Below are 18,546 nucleotides of genomic sequence, written 5' to 3'. Positions count from 1 at the left end.
GGAAGGGTACCCTTCCATACCAAAAAAATATTATGTCTAGACAAACGTGAAACCTTTCCCATTTTGGATGAGTGTTGTACCAAATACCAATTTGCTCTGGTTTGTAAATCCTGAAAAGGATTTTGATTTAGGTCTGCATTATAAAACTTAAGCAAACCAAACACAAAACCTCTCTAAATCTGGTCCTAATAATCGGATTATTTTCTCCTGCTTTGGAAAGATTACTTTTTAAACTCTACAATGAGAGGTAGACACCTGTATAAATAAAATCTGAGCAATGCTATTTTTGGCTAGGTGTGTGTGGCATAAATACCACATGTGTAGAAAAAACAATTCCCAACAGGTATTATTGAGAGACAATTTCAATTGTGCATGCCTAAAGGCATTACTGAGGACAGAAACAAGGAGTCAAGAGGGATTTTTGGAGAACGGTGGTATTATTCACCAAGGACAAAGGGCATTCAACATATGTATACAGTTTACAACAGCACTGTAAGGATTAGATCTTGTGATAAATACCACAAGCACCTTCATACAAAAGAAGCGATCTGCAACAATGTTATACTTTGTATTCAGATAAGCTTAACAACATGTGCCACTACTCCCATACTCCTGACTCACTGGGACTTGCCATATTTTGAGGTACAGAGCATTATCTGAAGCTGTTTGACATGGTGACCAGTGGCATAAGGAAAAATGATCAAAAGGTATGTGTCAACATGTCATTTTATTTATCTAAAGCACATATTTGGCCCCATGCGGGCCTGGATACTAAACAAGAGAAAAAGTTCAGGAAAAAAAAGTCCAGGATAAACAGGAGGGAAAACAGGCCAGACTACTGCAACCAAAACAAATGACTTAAAGAAAACCAGCAACTTTGTTGTTTGATTCTAGATTCAAAGTTTTCCTTAATCCTCTTCTAGCATTGCAAATCTTTATAGCCAGCTTCCATCTCATACTTCTGTTGACCAGTAAAGGCCAGCCGTTGGCACTGCACAGAGACTTCATAAATTCTAGAAAAACAAAATAACATGCATCAGTATCATGTTAGCAGCACTATTTTTGTTTTTTAATAGGGCTGAGCTGCCTTTAAAAAGTTCCAATTCCAATATTTCATATAGTGTGCCAGATGGGATATGGTTAGAGTTACAAGGGGTTCATAAGTGTAACATTAAGTGCACTTGGTCAAAGAGGCACAGGTGAGAGCAAGGCATTGATGAAGAAGAGGGGGACAGAATGTGAAGAAAGAAAAAGTTCCTTTATGAACTTTAGAGTGAAGCAGCAAGTTGTGGATTCAGGAGATCGGTCGGAGTTTTGAGGAGAGGACAGAAATATCCACCTTCAACAATGGTCTTAACTTTTGTGCAATGAGACCCCTGATGATAGGAAGTTGGGTCCCCTCCAAAACTTCAGATAAAACTTAGGGCAGCAGGAGTGGGCATGGCTCAGAGTAGAGGTACTTTTCTGTAGCTCAAACCTGCACTAAATGTGAGAATTATAAAAGAGCAAACATGACTGACAACAGAAATTTAACACAAAGCACCACCACCTAACTGGTGTTTGGCCCCTGGTCCCTAATGACCATTCCAGCCCAAAGAAGCAGTCTGTCTTCTCTGCCTCTTTCACCCTTTTGAAATGCTGTGGTACTAGGGAGAAAGACTGTACCAATGTAGAGGAATTGAAACAAACATGAGCCATAGTCATGTTCACTAGACGCTGTCACGCTTCCTCTGCAAGCAAAAGGTAATCAGTGCAAGATTTCTTTCACAACCATCAAGGAGAAAACCACGGTGAGTCAGAATTCTACTTGCAATGTTTATATTTGCAAAACAGTCTAAGAAACTAGCATAGTGACCAGAAATCAAAATTTGAGCTTACAACCAAGTTCTAAGAACAGGACCAACTGATCTAATAATTAGGAGAGTTGATCAGGTCTAAATAAAAGCTGCAAGCACAGTATTTTATAAGTGCAGTTTGTTATCACCCATTCATCCAGTTTGAGCCCCTCACCTGGACCTACAGATTTAGAAATAAAATCCCAACTCAAGGCTTTGTACCAGATTTGCATGCCATTTGTAGCACAAACTCAGTATAAATTGTTAATAAATTATAGGCCACCCCCATTGCTCTACTTGCTCTTTTGTAGACAGCAGTTAAGGAATGATAGAGTCGTCATACAATTATATAATAAAAGACCACATATGCAAACATAACTTAACACAATGTATAATAATGAATGTTCACAATCCAAGATCGGCTGAATGTTAATTTGAACTTTTGTAATATCTTACCAAATAATGCATCAACCTTCTCCTCATCAAGGACAGCTGTTCCAGCACGAGCCTTCATTACACCTTTTGCAGATGCAAGTTCTTTTTGAGAAAAAAGTATTTTGCTGATACAATTGAGACGAAAACCTGCACTGTCCTGAGCTGCCTTGGCTTCCTCCAAAAGTTTGTGTAATTTTCTCTTTGGAACGAGAACATCTCTGAACCATGAAGGATCATTTGAGTCCTTCACCAACTGCTGCATATCAGTCAGCAAAATAACACAACTATTAACTATTTGCCATCATGTTAGGTTACATACTAAAAAATATATATAGGAAGAGAGTGTTTTTTTATTTTGATTTGGCATCTATACATGTCTAACAATATAATATTTGCTAGGTTAGTTCCAGGAGTATATAGCAAGCCATATTTAAAAACATTGTATGCAGAAAGATTTCAAAGTCCTCATGCAGGACATCTACAAGGTCTGTCCTAGATAAACTTGAACTGTGCTAAAAGAGTGGCACAAGTACCTTTTGTAGAGTGAATGATCGACTGCATATTTTTGATGCTGCTGTATCTGTTAAGGTCCTTGAACAGGTCAAGCAGACAGTGCAGCTTGCAAATGTTGTATAGCCAGCTCCCTATTGCGAGTGCCTTGCAACTGTGCTATATTCAAATAAATACAGTTGTTAAAGGCAGGAGATAATAAACACAATATACACATAACAAGCATACTTTTTGGCAATGCATGTGTTTGGGTGGAAAAAAGGATTATTAATGGGAATTTGTTGCAGTTTACATGGAAAGGTAGAATAAGAAGCACGCCAGTGGCGGCTGGTATTAAGGGGCATAGGGGGCGGTGCCCCACCTACCAGCATCGCGGAAAACTAAAGGGAGAGGATGAACACAAATGGAGCAATTTAAAGAAGTGCTCACTGCTTGGTGCTCCCCGTGAAACTTGAAAGTTAAACTATGTAAAATATATATATTTTTTTACTTACGTATACTTTTTCTCAAAGAGTCTTCCTGCGCAATGTGCACACGCATGTGCAAAGCCCTCGCGGCACAAGGGAGGAGGCGGGTGACATCAGCCCTGTGGGAGTGGCTGAATAAAGAGGCAGTAAATGGGTTTACAATGGGGCGATAATGAATTGGCCCAGGGCGTGGTCAGTGGAGCGCCATTCAGGGTAATGGGAAGGGTCAGGGCTGGCTCACACTGCACTGAGTGCAGGGGGTCGATACCATTGTTGCAGCACTCCTTTCACCCCCCTAAATTAGGCTTCCTATTGGGTAAGGCCGAGGCGACCTTAGGGGAGTGGCTATCCACTTAGTTTCAGTTTGGCCGCAGCTCCTATTTCCGGAAGGGGACACAGTTGCTGGAAGAAGAAAGGCGCCTGCAGCCGTGGTTTCAAATAACACAACACATGTGCAGCTAAGCCTTTTCCCTTTTTTTAACCCCAGGACTGCAGACCTGCTGTGCTGTTAAAGGTCGGATCCTGAGTCTGGAGCCTCCCACTGCACACATGATCTACTCAGGAGCCCATCACTACACACATGATCAGCTCCAGAATCTGAGCCCCTCCCTGTGCTATAATGCACTCTCTCACTGCACGCCCTGGCTACTCCTGAACTTCTACCAACTCACTGCCTACTTCTAAGCCGCACATTATTTACTCCTGCGTCTCTCACTACATACATTGTTTAATCCTGAGAACCTCACTGCACACACAGTCTACTGCTGATCCTCTCACTGGACACACTGGCTACTCCAGAGCCTCTCGCAGAACACGTCATCTACCCCAGCGCACTGGCTGATCTGAAGCCTTTCACTGAACACACCGAGCCTCCCACTGTATCTACCTGCAACCACTCCTCCAGGTCTCACTGCACACATGTTTTACTCCCCAAGTCCTTCCCCAAGTCCTTCACTGCATACAGCGCCTACTCCTGGTCCGCTCACTGCATATACCTACCATCTACTTCTGGACTTCTTTTATTTAGTACTGCTTATTAGACGTTCAGAACTGCACCAGCCTCCCTTAGACCCTGACTGAACCCTATTAAATAGTCGCAATCAGTCACAGAAGTTTAGAAAAAATCACTAGTGAATAGACCTGTTAAGTGCAAAAGGGAATAATTAGGTTTGATGGACACTTAGCTAGCTCACACGGGAAAAGAAGGCTTAGAAAAGAGAAAGTCCTAAGCAAACCATTCCTCCTGACACCTACGCCACCCCCTTTACCGCAAAACAAATTAAGATGCACAGTGTAAAATGTCAAATTCAGATTCTACAGGAAAAGCAAGGCATGGCACTGTAAAAAAAGCCAGACATCTTGGTTCCGTGAATGGTTCTATAAATGTAATTGTAGGGTACAAGAGTGACTGTTGCTGTGGTGTGTTAGTGCTCTGATAGGCATGCAGTTGTAGGGTAGTTGGCTGGTGATGTTGGGGGTTGAACTGTTCTGGGGCTACAGGGTGGTGATGAGGCCTTAGTAGTTGGGAAGTATGAGTGTTAGCACACTGATGACGTAGGTAGGGTGGTGCTGGAAATGAGTTTGCCATACTGGTGAAGCTAATCTAGGGTTGAGGCCATAGTGCGGTACTGTGGTATAGTGTGTGTGAGAATGATGGATGGGGGTGCTATAAAGGTGATTGTGCACTGGTGGTTGCAGTGCAGTAGTGTGGTTCTAAGATGGTTTTGCATTGTTGTTGGGTGGTAGTACGGCTCAGAGATGGAACATGGTCCCAGGGGTCATGTTGTACTTCCAGTGAGTGGTGATGCAGTGGTGTGGAAGTATTGGTAGGGTGTATCATAGTGAGGCAGTGACAAATGAATGTCCTTTAAGGTGATTTTGTGGGATTAGGGGCAGTTGTGTGTAGTGATGAGGTTGGATTTGTGGTGCCGTGTGTTGACATTCCAAAGGTTTGGGGTAATAATGCAGTACCCTGGGTAGGGTGTTGCCTGGGACCGCCACCAAAGGGAGAATATTGCACATTCTGACAAATGTCAGTTTTACAAACACAACCCTAGACTACAATTTATGCTATAAACTTAATAAAAGGAACACCTGACAGAAAGAGGAATTGATGCAAAATGCATGTTTGCAGTAGTGGCTCCTTCATAGGGGTATGGGGTGCCAAAACTTTCTCAGGGGGATAACCCCCGGACCCCTCGTAGGTGCTTCAGGCTCGCTTGCTACTCAGTAAAGTACAACAATTGTCTTACGCTCACCACTTTTAAATGTTACCACCCGCCCCTGAAGAACGCACCTTTTAAGTGTTAATTTTCGGCTTGTAACCATACACACTCCTCATTCAGACAGGAACCAGGGCCAACAGAATAGCTTTCATTTTGATTAATTATTTACAAAGAGTTATATACCATTTCCTTAGAGAGAAAGCAAATCATAATTATGCATACAAGTAGAAATGCAATTTCCTATGTACCTAAAAAAAAAAAACATTACCCCAGTGTTGAATGGTGGACTTTCCTCCGTCATCAAATGAAATTAATTTTCATTGTCTTGATGAGGTAAGAAAGAAAAGCAACCATTAGGCCATCATATATTCTGATCATGTCAAACAGTTTTCCATTTGTTTATTCATATTTTAATAGGTAGGTATATGTGCCTTATTGTTAAGGAAATTAATGCACCATATTAATTCGATGTTTCAGTAAGTATCAAGGTTTTTCGCAGAGATGACAGGTAGAAGTTATGTGGCTTTGGCAGCAAAAGGCATGTTACATAGAGTAAGGAAAAAAGGCTGGCATACAGGCTTAACAATATACAAATGTGGATAATGGTAGCACTCAAATAGCTCTGCTTACATTACGGTCAAAGCTTTTGTTGCTTGCAAATGGGCCATCACGGCAAGGAGTATGGTTCACATCCACATCTGTCACTGTAGGCCAGGCTGTGTGACTGTGAGCTGTGAGACACAACACCTTGTGGGGTCAAAATATGTGGTGCCAAGTGTAGCATAATTTTGGGATCTTGTTTGCAGGGTCTAGTAGGTGATACTCAATTGTTCAAAACAGCCAGCTCTTGTGTAGGAAATAGTTTTTGGGGTATTAACTGGTGAGGTGGTAGTGAAAAGGAGGCATGTTTTTGTCCTTGATATTTGGATTTAAGTGGGGACTCCAAGACAAGTTCATTTTCACATTCTACTGCATCATATTTATTTGTGGATTTTAGATGAAAGACACTAGCCATCCTTACTAAAAGGGCCAGGTTTTCAAGTTTCTGCAAATTCATCCGTGAACTTGCATCACCAGGCTGAGAATCTGTGCTTTTGGCATTAGCTTGGTTAGCAACTCTGATATAATCCTGCCCACTCAGCTTGGCTTTTTTGTCCTCGCATCTTTTCTCTGCAATTTCTTTCTCTTTGAATTCACATAACACCCTCTTAAGTGTTCCAGCGTTTCCCCGATTGCCACAGTCTATTATCACCTGCTTTCCTCCTGTGCCCTTTAAAGTAACACCTGTTTTAGTCCCTCTGTTGTACCAGAATAGTAGCCTAAGGTTAGAGTAGCCGACCTTCAAGTTAAGAAAGCAGGTTTGAGCCTGCAAAATTTTGTGTAATTTAACTGGAGCTCGATTTTTAAGCACTCCCAGTTTGCGCTATTTAAAAGTAAAAAATAAATAGCTAGCCCCTGTTACAGAGGCAGTGAGGGGTAGTGAAGGGCACCTACAGATTGCAGGTCAGCACCGGCAGGACCCGGCCCACTTAAAGCCCTGGGACCGAGAGTCTAGGACTGCCTGCTCTTTCTTATGAAAGGTCATGTGCTAAGAATCGGGGTTGACCCTGGCCTGCAGGCTCCCCCTCATACAAACAACCAAAAGTGAACAGGCCCTTCACTGAAGCCAAAAATCTGTGCTTAGCACAGTGTGCTGCCACACTGGAAGTTTGCTGCTTCTGTCCATTAATTTTGACATATAACACAACTAACATTACACCTACAACAAGCCAGGAGTATTGGCTTTGTCAATGATTGTAAGTTGCTTAAGATGAATAAGCAACAACTATCAATCCATTGTATTTAACACTGAACATGTTACTCGTTTTTGATGGCGAAGCTGTGGCCTAAGGTTAGAGCAGCCGACCTTCAAGTTAAGAAAGCAGGTTCGAGCCTGCACTTCCTGTGATTTGCAACATTTTTGCACTTGTGTAATGTAACTGGAGCTCGATTTTTAAGTGCTCCCAATTTGCACTATTTAAAAGCAAAATATAGCTAGCCCCTGTTACAGAGGCAGTGAGGGGTAGAGAAGGGCACTTAAAGATTGCCGGTGAGGACCCGGTCCACTTAAAGCCCTGGGACTGGGAGTCGAGGTCTGCCTGCTCTTTTTTTATGAAAGGCCCTGTGCTAAGAATTGGGGTTGACCCTGGCCTGCATGGCTCCCCAGTGGCCCGGGACGGGTGACTGCGTGGGTGCTGCTGGAAGTACGGTGTTGACTATGCAGCTCGGTTCTGCCCTGATCGACTGTTTAACATTGACCCCATGGTGGCAGCTGCAGCATGCCTTACCTGAGATACGCTGGAATCCCTGAAGTTTTCCTGCTTTCAAAAGTGTAAAGTTGGAAAATAAAGAGACCGAGGCAGATCCATCATGCCCCTTTTATGGCCATTGCACCCTCACGGTATTCGTTCTTGCAGCAGAGCAATGACGTCACTTCCGGCGCTCCCGGATGTGCTAAGGCTTTTGTGAGTCCACCTGATTAATTCAGGTATATGCCTAATGGTGAGTGCATTGGAGGCCCGGTGCTAACAGGGCACCCTGGTCTCACTTGTGCACTGCTTTTTTGGATAAATACTTCTATCTATTTTGATTTACAAATAGTTTTTACAATTCATCCATAGTTTTTGCAATCCATGTATTCAGTTTATTCATCATTACAATATTACATTATTCTTACAATTCTGTGACATTCAAAAAATATAATAATGATATCTCATTTAGAAACTCAAATAACTATCAATAACAAAATCCAGTTCTGCAAGTGCCCAATGCATTTCGGGACTGCCTGTCCCTGCTTCAAGGGCCAAAGATTTGTGCTGCTATGAAGTGGTTAGGCATGTCTCAGAAGTGCTAATTGTCGATACCTGTCAATGCCTTCACGTCTTCACTAATTATTTCCGCCACTGTATCAACCGGCAACTCCACCACACTCGACGCGTTTGAAAAGAGAAATCTCTTTGTAATCGATCTTCTGTATTCCCAATTCACTGTGATAAACACAAAGGTTCTCAGTATCCCGTGTGCAGATGTGACCAATACCGTTCCCGCGGTCTTCACTTTAAGTACTCAGCACCCTAATCGATGTGCTGAATACGAAGAATGTATTTGTTTCCCATACGTGATGAGTGCAAGCAGGACATGTTGTACATTTTTACATTTGGCATTTTAATAGTTATGTATGTATATGGATGCTACGGTTGAAGAAGTGGTGAGCTGCTCTCTATTGCGGACCTGGGTTCGAGTCTCTGCTCCGGCAGGTTGAGATGGTTTTCAGTGGGCGGGGGTGGGGAGGTAACGTTATTTCAGTTAGTTTGATGGGGAATGTTGTGTGTTATATTGTGTGATAAATATGGAGTGCAAGGCCTTGAAGTAAAAAGTTGAGAAGAATTTCAGGAATGCTTTTCAGTTTTCCAGACTGTCATTGGAAAAAGCCAGTTGGTTGTGAATTGTTACATATAATACTACAGCCCATTAGGATAATACTTTGGCATATATATGCTATGGTCTTTGGGGTGTATTGAACTTCTACTTGGTTTGATTATAAAAAATATATCAGGTGGCCAGGATTGATGACTCTGCCAAACATGAGATTAACTGTGCAAGTAAAATGTATTAACCAGCTGGATCACAAAATCCTAATCATTCCTTCTATGCAAATCGCACTGTAGAATATATCCAGGGGTCCAACAGCGTTGCTACTGTGTAATGGCAGAGCATTTTGTTATATTCAGGGCCACTGGAATTATGTGATACTGCAGAAGCAGTGTTTTCTCCACAACTATGGATCTGCTGCATGTGCCACTGAATCAGCACCTGCTGCATAATCTGCAGATTTCACCCAAAAAACGGTTTCCAGTTTAATTGGGTGAAAGTTACAAAAAACATGGTGACACATGTCCCTAAGCAGTGGAAGGCTGTTGGTAAAGGTTGACTTGTCGTCTTTCGTTGCTTATTACTTTATTTGGTAGTTAAACTGGTACTAACAAGATACAGTTGTTGCCCAGACAGTGCTACTATGTGCAAAAAGCACAAAATAATAAAGCTGGACTATCACAAAATGTGTTGCATTACGCTGCATAATTTGTTTTTTCTTGCAGCATAATTTAGTCAACCCTGCCAGATAATTTGGTCCTCACCAGCTGCATAATTACAGTAGCCCTATTATATTGCAAAATTTTAGTCTGCTATTGCACCCACACAGATCAGAGTGTATTGTGTTCTGATTTAGGCCATGGTTAGTAAAAGTGAAAATTATCTTGACTCTACAATGTGCAACATTTATGCAGTATTTGTGCCTGAAAATAAAGCATGTGTTGCCTCCAAGTCTAATCTGCTATATTTGCCAAGATACTGTTAATATGCTTTTGTCATTACTGTTTTACAACATGCTGATTGTGCCACATCATCAGCATGCCGACGTTCAATTACAACAGCAGCAAGCTTTTGAGCATAGTTTCAGGCACTGGCACTCTATATTTTAGTAATTAAGCACTGCATGTCATTGTTGAGTTAACACAAATATGTTCACTTTCTCATTGCTAGGTATTACACAAGGGATAACAGCAGATTCATGAAGTTAAACAACACGTTTTCTCCATTTATGTGTTGTGATGTTTTACGAGGCAAACTGTTTGCTTATTTGATATAGAAACAGATCATTGCACTGCATGGGCTTTTTGAGCTACACTTTTTAAATAATATTGCTTGGTCCTATGTTTGGGCAAAATTTTTATTGAACTCCCTTGGCGAAATCTAATAAATGGTACTTGGTGAGTAAATGAACATGGAGGTATTTTATTTATACTCTATGCCACACTGTGCCTGGTGTCCTGACGACCTTTTGCTCCCCAAAGGCTACTGTTAATGCCACCCCAGGATCAGTATGAAGCTGTATTACTAAATAGGGCACCGAATCTGTGGTCATTGTAGAGGAAAGTCCAGATTCACCTGAACCGTGGCTGGCGTTAGAGGGAAAATTAAAGATTTGTCCAAATTACCCTTAAGGCTAGATAGTTGCCCAAACCGGACAACCTGTGAGAGGACAGGTGTAAGCTGTCTCTCAGGGTCCTGGATATAAAGAAGCATGTCCTCAGCGTACGCCAAGACGATTAAATTGTAGCCCAGGAAGCGCACTCCCCTGTGCCCACGGTAGTCTCACAGAGCGCAGATCAGTGGTTCTGCGACCAAGTTGTACAGCAGAGGAGATAAAGGGCATCCTTGACGGGTACCCCTTGAGATAGGTATGGGTAATATAACTCTGTTGCCCAATCTAATTTTTGCAACTGGGGCGTTATATAAGAACGCTACTAACTGGAGAAAGATCTCACTCGCTTCAAAGCGCCGTAGCAGTTTTCATAAATGGCCATTCTACAGAATCAAACGCTTTTTCAGCATCTAAAAATACACTGTCTGCTGTGGTATGGTACTCCTCTAGGGCTTTTTTAATATCCTTTAGGATCTTTGAGTCACCTGATCTCAAATGTGATTGTTCCAGTTGTGTTATCTCTTTTTTTAATCTGGATAGTCTGTCTCGTATGGAACGTAACGCTCCTGTGTGTTTCGAGAGTGCCATCCCCCTCATGTATATCTTGAATACCTCCCAGACCATTGAGAAACAAATACTGAGCCTATATGGTCTTCAAATAAGCCCTGTATGGATGTGGATATATCTGCCCGAAAGACCTGGCCCAGTAAGGAAAATTGGGGAGCCTCCAAGTGAAATGGGCAAAGTGCTCTGTTCAGGTTTCAGGTTTTAAAGTCTTTATTTCGATTAAAAGAAATCATAAAAGACAGGTAATAACAGACATTAGTTAATAATACATACATATTCATTAAGGTCATAAAATTAGTATTAATCAGCATAAAAGACAGTCCTGAAACAAAATTACTAAAAAAGAAGAAAAAGGTTTACGAATAGGTTCCAAACAGTAATTTGTAAGGGAGCAAATAGACAAACTAAAAAATGCTCAAACAGAGATACATCACAACAATCTCCAAGATTAAACTATTGTTTTGACCTGAGTATCCAGGCCCAGCCCAGGTATTTGGCCAGACTCACTGTAATAACTTCTGAAGTGTTAGTTTTTAATACACGAATGGCCTCTTCGGATTGTCTAATAGGCAGGCGCTGAAACAGTGGTTTTAGCCATTTGGCCCTTGGTGCCGAATATCTAGGACAAGCAAACAGAAAATGACCCACTGTTTCCTTGTGGCCTGGGCACCATCTACAGTGATCCGTGGTGCCAGTTGACCAATTTTTCGTAAATGTGTTCAGTGGCAATGCTCCCACCCGGAACTGGTGGTAGAGTTTCCTGTCCAAAGATTTAGAGACTGTATCCCAATATTGTTCACGGGATGGGTCCAGCTTGAAAGACAGGAATGGGCAAAGTGCTCTGTTCATAATTCTATGTCTAACATAACCGGGGAATGATCTGAATATGTTCTTGGAAGCGGGTCGCAGGTGACCACCTGGGCAAGTAGACTCTTAGATATCAGCCAGTAATCAATTCTTTTGTGCGTGTTGTGGGGTGCAGAATAATGTGTGAATCCTGGCATCAGAGCACTGTCGCCACACATCAAGCAGACTTAACTGGTCAATAATATCTACTATTGCTCTAGCGACAGCAGAAGGGCGACATGGAGGGCCCTTGGAGCAGCCACGGGTAGGGTCCAATATGCAATTAAAGTCGTCTCCCCAAATTTGTGGAAGATCAGTTGCTTTAAGTAGGCGTGAGCCGAGTGAATGGCAAAATTGCGGATCATCATGGTTGGAGCCATATATATTCACTAACTTAACATTTAGTCCTTCTTTGTGGCAACAGGAAATATAATGATTAAGCACACATGCCTGACCTTTATTTATATGACACCCTGCTCTGAAGGGTTGCCTGGGGTGACTTATATGAAATAAAAGGGGATTTTGAGGCTTGTTTAGTAGCTTTAAATGCCAAGTCGAAGTGGCAGTAAACTGCACACACGGGCTCTACAATGGCAGACCTGAGACAGGTTTGAAAGGCTACTTGTGTTGGCGTAATCAGTGCTAGGAGCTCACTGGTAACATTTCAAGTACAGGGCCTGGATATATTATATACCACTTTACAAGGAACATATCAGTAATTCACCAAAAAATGTAAACTTGAAAACGCTGCTACAAGAGCATTGTATGTTTGTCAGGTGTAAATACCTTTTAGCGGCCTTCCATTAGCCAGGAAGATACTTAACTGAGATGTTGGGCATCATAAAATAATACCAAGCGAGGAAGTCAAAGTATTGTCTGTGCAAGAAAGACCCACACCTCAATTTTCATATTTAAAGTGTATTTCAATCTATAATCCACAGAATGTACATCTTTTGAATGTGAAAATAATTATTCAAGACTTTTTGAAGCAGAATAAATTATGCCAGTGAATAAAGGAGGACATTTGGGAAAAGGAAAGAAACGTAGGTCATACAAAAAATGTTTATTAGAGGTAAGCGCACATTATAAAACATTACACCAAATCTGTTCAGAGGACACCTAAATCTACAAAACAGATTTACTCACAACGACCAGTAACCTCAGAAGACACTTTGACATTAGGATGATATCAATTGTCCAATTTACAGAGACACTAAGATGCAGTTAATAGTACTTCAGGTGGCTCTTCTTTCTTTCTGCATTAGTTTCGTTTTACCCTGCTGTTTTCTTTCTTGTGATAGTTTAGTTAGGCAAGCCCTTAATAGAAGGAACATGTAAGTAATTAAATTATTGCTTGCTATGTACTTAATATATTACTGTATTCGTCTTCAAATTCATGTTTTGTGGAGACAAAGCAAGCGTTTTGGAATTAAATGGTGCAGTATGTTAATGTGATCACAAAGGTAAATTGTCCAGTTTTGAGAATACATTATTAACATAATAAGTCATCAAACCAGCTTCTCTGATTTGCATGAAGCCAAATCAATACCACCACACTCAACCATTTGGAGGTTATTGTACCAAGACACTATTTGTTTATTCTCATGTCCCATCCTAATAGCCATGCATATGTGGTGAATGCACACAAGAGTCCAAATAATCAATGCTGTGGGTACAAGAATTGCTCAAAAAGTGGAGCACCTTTAGAAGTCACAAAAAGTCCTGTGCTACACGTTACCAAGTGCAGAATTGAATTAATGTGTCTTTTTTTCTGCATGAGAGCAGACAGAACATTTCATTAGAGAAGCAGATGACAGCATTATACAATATGCAGCACCGAAAAAAGTAAAAGATGGATCCTTGCAGACATCAAGCACAGCAGATGACATTATCCCCAAAGGTACAGTATGAAATTATAAACTTCTTTTTGTACCGCTTGCTTTAACAATTTGATGCATGAAAGTATCTAGTTTGAAAGCACATCACTTGCAAAAATGAAGTTCCTCATCAACCCACATTGAGTTTCTGCCACAGAAAATGTAATTGGTTCCTGACACATAATACATTTACAATCTAATTAAACATATTATGTTTACTAAATGTACGACACACTTTCTTTTGTTATAGTTCTTCATACATCACCTTCTGCAGAGCAGTATACATTGCATTCAAAAAACAGTAAAGCATTACCAGATTATATCCCACCAGTAGATGCCACAGATAAAGATCAATTGATGCTGTTTTGGGTATGCTTTGTAGCAGCTTAAAAGGTGAAATGGATGCTCAGCTTAAAGATGATTTAATTAATGACTCGGATTGTGGTTTTGAACAACTTATGGATTAAGTTGGATATACCATTCAAGATGAGTACAAAGAAATTCAAATTGGTTCTGATCAAACTAATACCACAGATGAATCATCACCAATTGTTGAGTGCTCCAACAAATGATATGGGATGGTCATACTATTGCTTCGTTACTTTATTATTAGTTTTTGCTTGAATGATGAGGCAGCTGGCTATATGCTGAATCTCATCTATTTGCTCCTGCCACGTGATAATAGAATGTTTAGAACTATGTATCACCTTCACAAATATATCAAAAAAAGTGTAAGGCCCCAAATATTACTTACTATTGTGCCACATGTTAATAAAAACAGTCAGACCTGTCCTAACCAACACTGTTTGAAAGAATTGATTCAAAGAGGCTCAGTGTCTTATTTCATTCAGCATATCCTAATTGCACAATTACAGACTATGTTTAGGTGAAAACATTTTACAGAAAAGGTGAGGAAACATCGATTTGATCACTATATGTAGAATGAGAAACAAACAATGAAATATGTAAATAATGGGGAAATGTATTTGGATTTATTCAAGAGTGGATTCCTGAAAAACCCTAACAGCCTTTCATTTGCAATGAACAGAGATGGTGTTCCTGTATTTAAAAGTTCCAAAATATCAATGTGGCCAGTGTACTTAATGGTACACGAGCGGCCTGCATCTCTAAGAAAGTTGTGTGAAAATATATTACTATATGGTATTTGGGTTTCCGTAAAAAAGCCAATAATGTGGTCTTTCTTAAAACCATTATGTAAAGAACTTGCACAGCTGGAAAGTGGAGTGTCATTTAAAGATCACATCAATTGTAGTTTTACTTGCCACACTACACTTCTGACAATCATATGTGATTTACCAGCTTGTTGTCTTGTTTCAAACAGCACCCAGTTTAATGGGAAGTTTGGGTGCTGGCATTGTCTACAAGATGATGAAGTCACTGTTTCAGGAAAAGGGCACTGTAGAGTATTTCCTTACAATGCTGAAACCCCAAAAGGCCCACCAAGGACACTCAATACTATTAAATCTATTAAATCGGATGTAAACAGTGCAATAGCTAATATTGAGAGTGGACTTTCTGAGTACAGTGTAAGAGGGATCAAAGGTCCCACGTGGTTCATGTTTTTGAAACATTTTTGTGTAACCAGAGGATTTGTGATTGATTGCATGCATGGTGTCTGTAGTGTCATTATGAAATTGTTGATGACCATCTGGTTCACTAAAGAATATAAGCATCATTCATACTCTTTTTATGAAACAGTAGTTAATGTCTATTTGAAACAGGTAAAACCCACACTGGATGTTAGTAGAGTTCCAAGGTCTGTTGACGAACTACCATATTGGAAGGCCTCAGAGTTTCAAAACTTTCTATTATTTTATGGAATGCCTGTGTTAAAACATGTTTTAGATAGATCATGCTAGTTACCCTTTTGTGTACTTATGAAAGCAATTCATAAGCTATTAAATGATGACATTAGCCAGGAAGATTTAAATATAGCAGAACAGTGTTTACTTTTGTTTGTTCAACTGTTTAATGATTAATATGAAAAAAGATTTTTGACAATGAATGTTCATCAATTGGGCCACTTAGTAGTCAGTGTAAGAGCATCAGGGCCTCTGTTTACTGGTAATTGTTTTGTTTTTGAAGATCTTAATGGTTTCCTTTGACAACATGTGCTTGGTACAGTATGTATAGAAACACAAATTCTAGATGCAGTATATATGATACAAGTAATACCTGTGTTAATGGAAAATCATTGCCTCCTGATAGTGTTGAGGCAGAATTTTACCAGAGTATGATGTGTTCATATAAGAGAAAGAGACAACGAAACTTAAAAATAGAAATTTGTATTAAGCATGGGCGTAAAATCCGTTACGCTCGCGGATTTTTCGTATTTTCGGAGAATCCGCAATCCGCGAACTCTCGCGGATGCGGCGAGAATACGCAAAATCCGCGCGAAGCGGATTTTTTGTTTGTGTTCGCACGCTCGCGCTGCTCGCGGTCCGCGGCGCGGGCAGGAACAATCTCGCACTAGCGAAAGTACAAAAATTAGTAAAGGAAGTGGCCCAGTCTCCAACTTCCTGTTCCTGTCCAGCAAGCTCCTCCCATAGGGGTGGGGTGAAGGAAGTGCCCCAGTCTCCAACTTCCTGTTCCTGTCCAGCAAGCTCCTCCATTTCCTGGCCACTTTGATTTCGATCTTGACTGGGAAGGATTACTTTTTGTGGTTGCTGCTGGATATTTGGATTTGAGGCCTTTTGGATTACTTTTGGATTCGAAATTTGATTTCACAAAGAAGTAAGTTGATGTTGTTTGTTTGTGGTGATTTTTGTGTGTGTTGCTTTTTTTTCTACTTTTTGGGGGGAAAATCTGCAAGTTCGCGAGCTGAGGATGTTTTTGCTTGTGTTCGCACTGCTCGTGTCCCGCGCAGCAACAATCTCGCACTCGCGAAATTGTAAAAATTACAATTCTGCTGCACATGAATTGAAAACCACCAGGCTTATTTATGGGTGCATGCATGATACAACTGTTTTGTTGAATTTTTTTTTAACATGATTCTGGCCAGGGCATGGATGGCATTGGATTGTGCTGATTTTTGTGTATTTTATGACTTTTTGGGGTGGTGTTGGGGGCTTGCTATGTGGGTGGGGGCCATTTTATTGTCTGGTCCCGTGTGGGTGGGGGTCTAGGGGCCATTTGTAAGCCAGTTTGTGTGCTTTGTGCCATAGGCCTGCACCCACTGTGCTCTGATGTCATCCATTATGCCCAGGGGGGCCCAGAATCGGTCTGTTCGCGGTTTTTGCGGGTTTTTGCCACGTTCGCACCGTGAAGCAACAATCTCGCACTTGCGAAATTGTAAAAATTGCAATTTTGCACCGGAAAACCACCAGCAGGCAGCATAAGCCTTCTGAAAATGGATGGATGGCATTGGATTGTGGTGATTTGATTTGTGTTGTGTTTTTTGACTTTTTGGAGTAGGGGTTGGGTGCTGGCTATGTTGGTGGTGGCCATTTTGAGGCATGGTCCTGGCCATGTGGATGGGGGGTCAAGCGGCCATTTTGAAGGCAGGCAGTGAGCTTTGAGACATAGGCCTGCACCCATTGTGCCTTGCTTTCACCCATTGTGCCAAGGCGGAGTCAGGGGTACATGAAAGTACAACCCTCTGTGTGTGTGCTCTCTTGGATCAATGTTAAATTCCTGTTTCCCAAAAATTTAGCAAATCCTAATTTTGAAATTTCCATATTGTGTGGTGTGCACGTGTGTATTCATAAATGCCTACTTGCAAACTGTTTATTCAAGCGCTACATATGCAACATTTATATTTACTGATGTTCCTCTGTCTTCGTTTGCGTTTAGGTGCACAAAACTCCGCATCATCGTTGAGCATCAGTGCCAGGAAGAAGTGCTGCTGCGGCCTGTTGTTCCGACATCTGAAGAAGATGGCTCCAAAAAGAGGTGCCCGTAGGTCCTCTTGCAATAAAGATGTCTCTACTAAGGAGAAGAAGAAGCAAGTGGCACCACTTACCAAGGAGACTGGTGGCTCAACCAATACATTTTTTGGGCAACAACAACAAAAAAAACAAAGGCCCACCATGAGTGCTGCACAGGTAGCCTGTTTAGTTGTTGAATCACCAACGACCAGTGATGTTGGTTCATCGCAAGAAAGTAGCAGCACACCATCAACACAGGTTGTAACTCATCTCACAAGTACTATTCAACAACCAAAGCCGCAACAACAACTGCATGGGCTACTAGTACAAGCAGAAGTACATGCGCAAGGAGCTGTCCAAGAAAGAGCTGTCCGAGAAGGAGCTGTCCGAGAAGGAGCTGTCCGAGAACTTGAAGGAGCTGTCCGAGAAGGAGCTGTCCGAGAAGGAGCTGTCCGAGAAGGAGCTGTCCGAGAAGGAGAAGGCCGAGAAGGAGAAGGCCGAGAAGGAGCTGGCCGAGAAGGAGAAGGCCGAGAAGGAGAAGGCCGAGAAGGAGAAGGCCGAGAAGGAGAGGTCCATGGAGACTTGCAAGTAGAGGTCAGTGAAGATGCCCATGTAGCGGCGCATGGAGCGGTGCAAGTGCCCACAATGGTTGTTCTTCCAGAAGTAGGGGCACAGGAGGAAATTGACTTTGGAGCCGGGGTATCATGTCAGGAAGACGAAGCCACTCCTCCTGATGATTCATTTTCTCCCAGCTCCCCAGCAAGGAAAAGATCAAGGAGGGTGTGTAGAAGTTCCTCTTCAAGCCCCGCTCCATCAGATGATGATCTGGATCTAGATTGGCAACCATCTCTGACGTCTGAGAGGGAGGCACACC

The 18,546-nt window shown here is 41.6% G+C and overlaps 2 pseudogenes; one reads left to right on the top strand and one right to left on the bottom strand.

Moving 5' to 3' along the window:
* Nucleotides 1-919: 919 nt before the first annotated feature.
* LOC144752510 (uncharacterized) lies at nucleotides 920-10,877 on the bottom strand (annotated as a pseudogene).
* A 2,031-nt stretch (nucleotides 10,878-12,908) lies between these two features.
* The window catches only part of LOC144752509 (uncharacterized), a 31,184-nt pseudogene continuing 25,546 nt past the window's right edge, over nucleotides 12,909-18,546 (top strand).

Source organism: Lissotriton helveticus, chromosome 5_1, assembly GCF_964261635.1.
Source record: "Lissotriton helveticus chromosome 5_1, aLisHel1.1, whole genome shotgun sequence".
In the NCBI taxonomy this organism is placed as follows: domain Eukaryota; kingdom Metazoa; phylum Chordata; class Amphibia; order Caudata; family Salamandridae; genus Lissotriton; species Lissotriton helveticus.
This window is presented reverse-complemented; position numbering and strand designations above follow the sequence as displayed.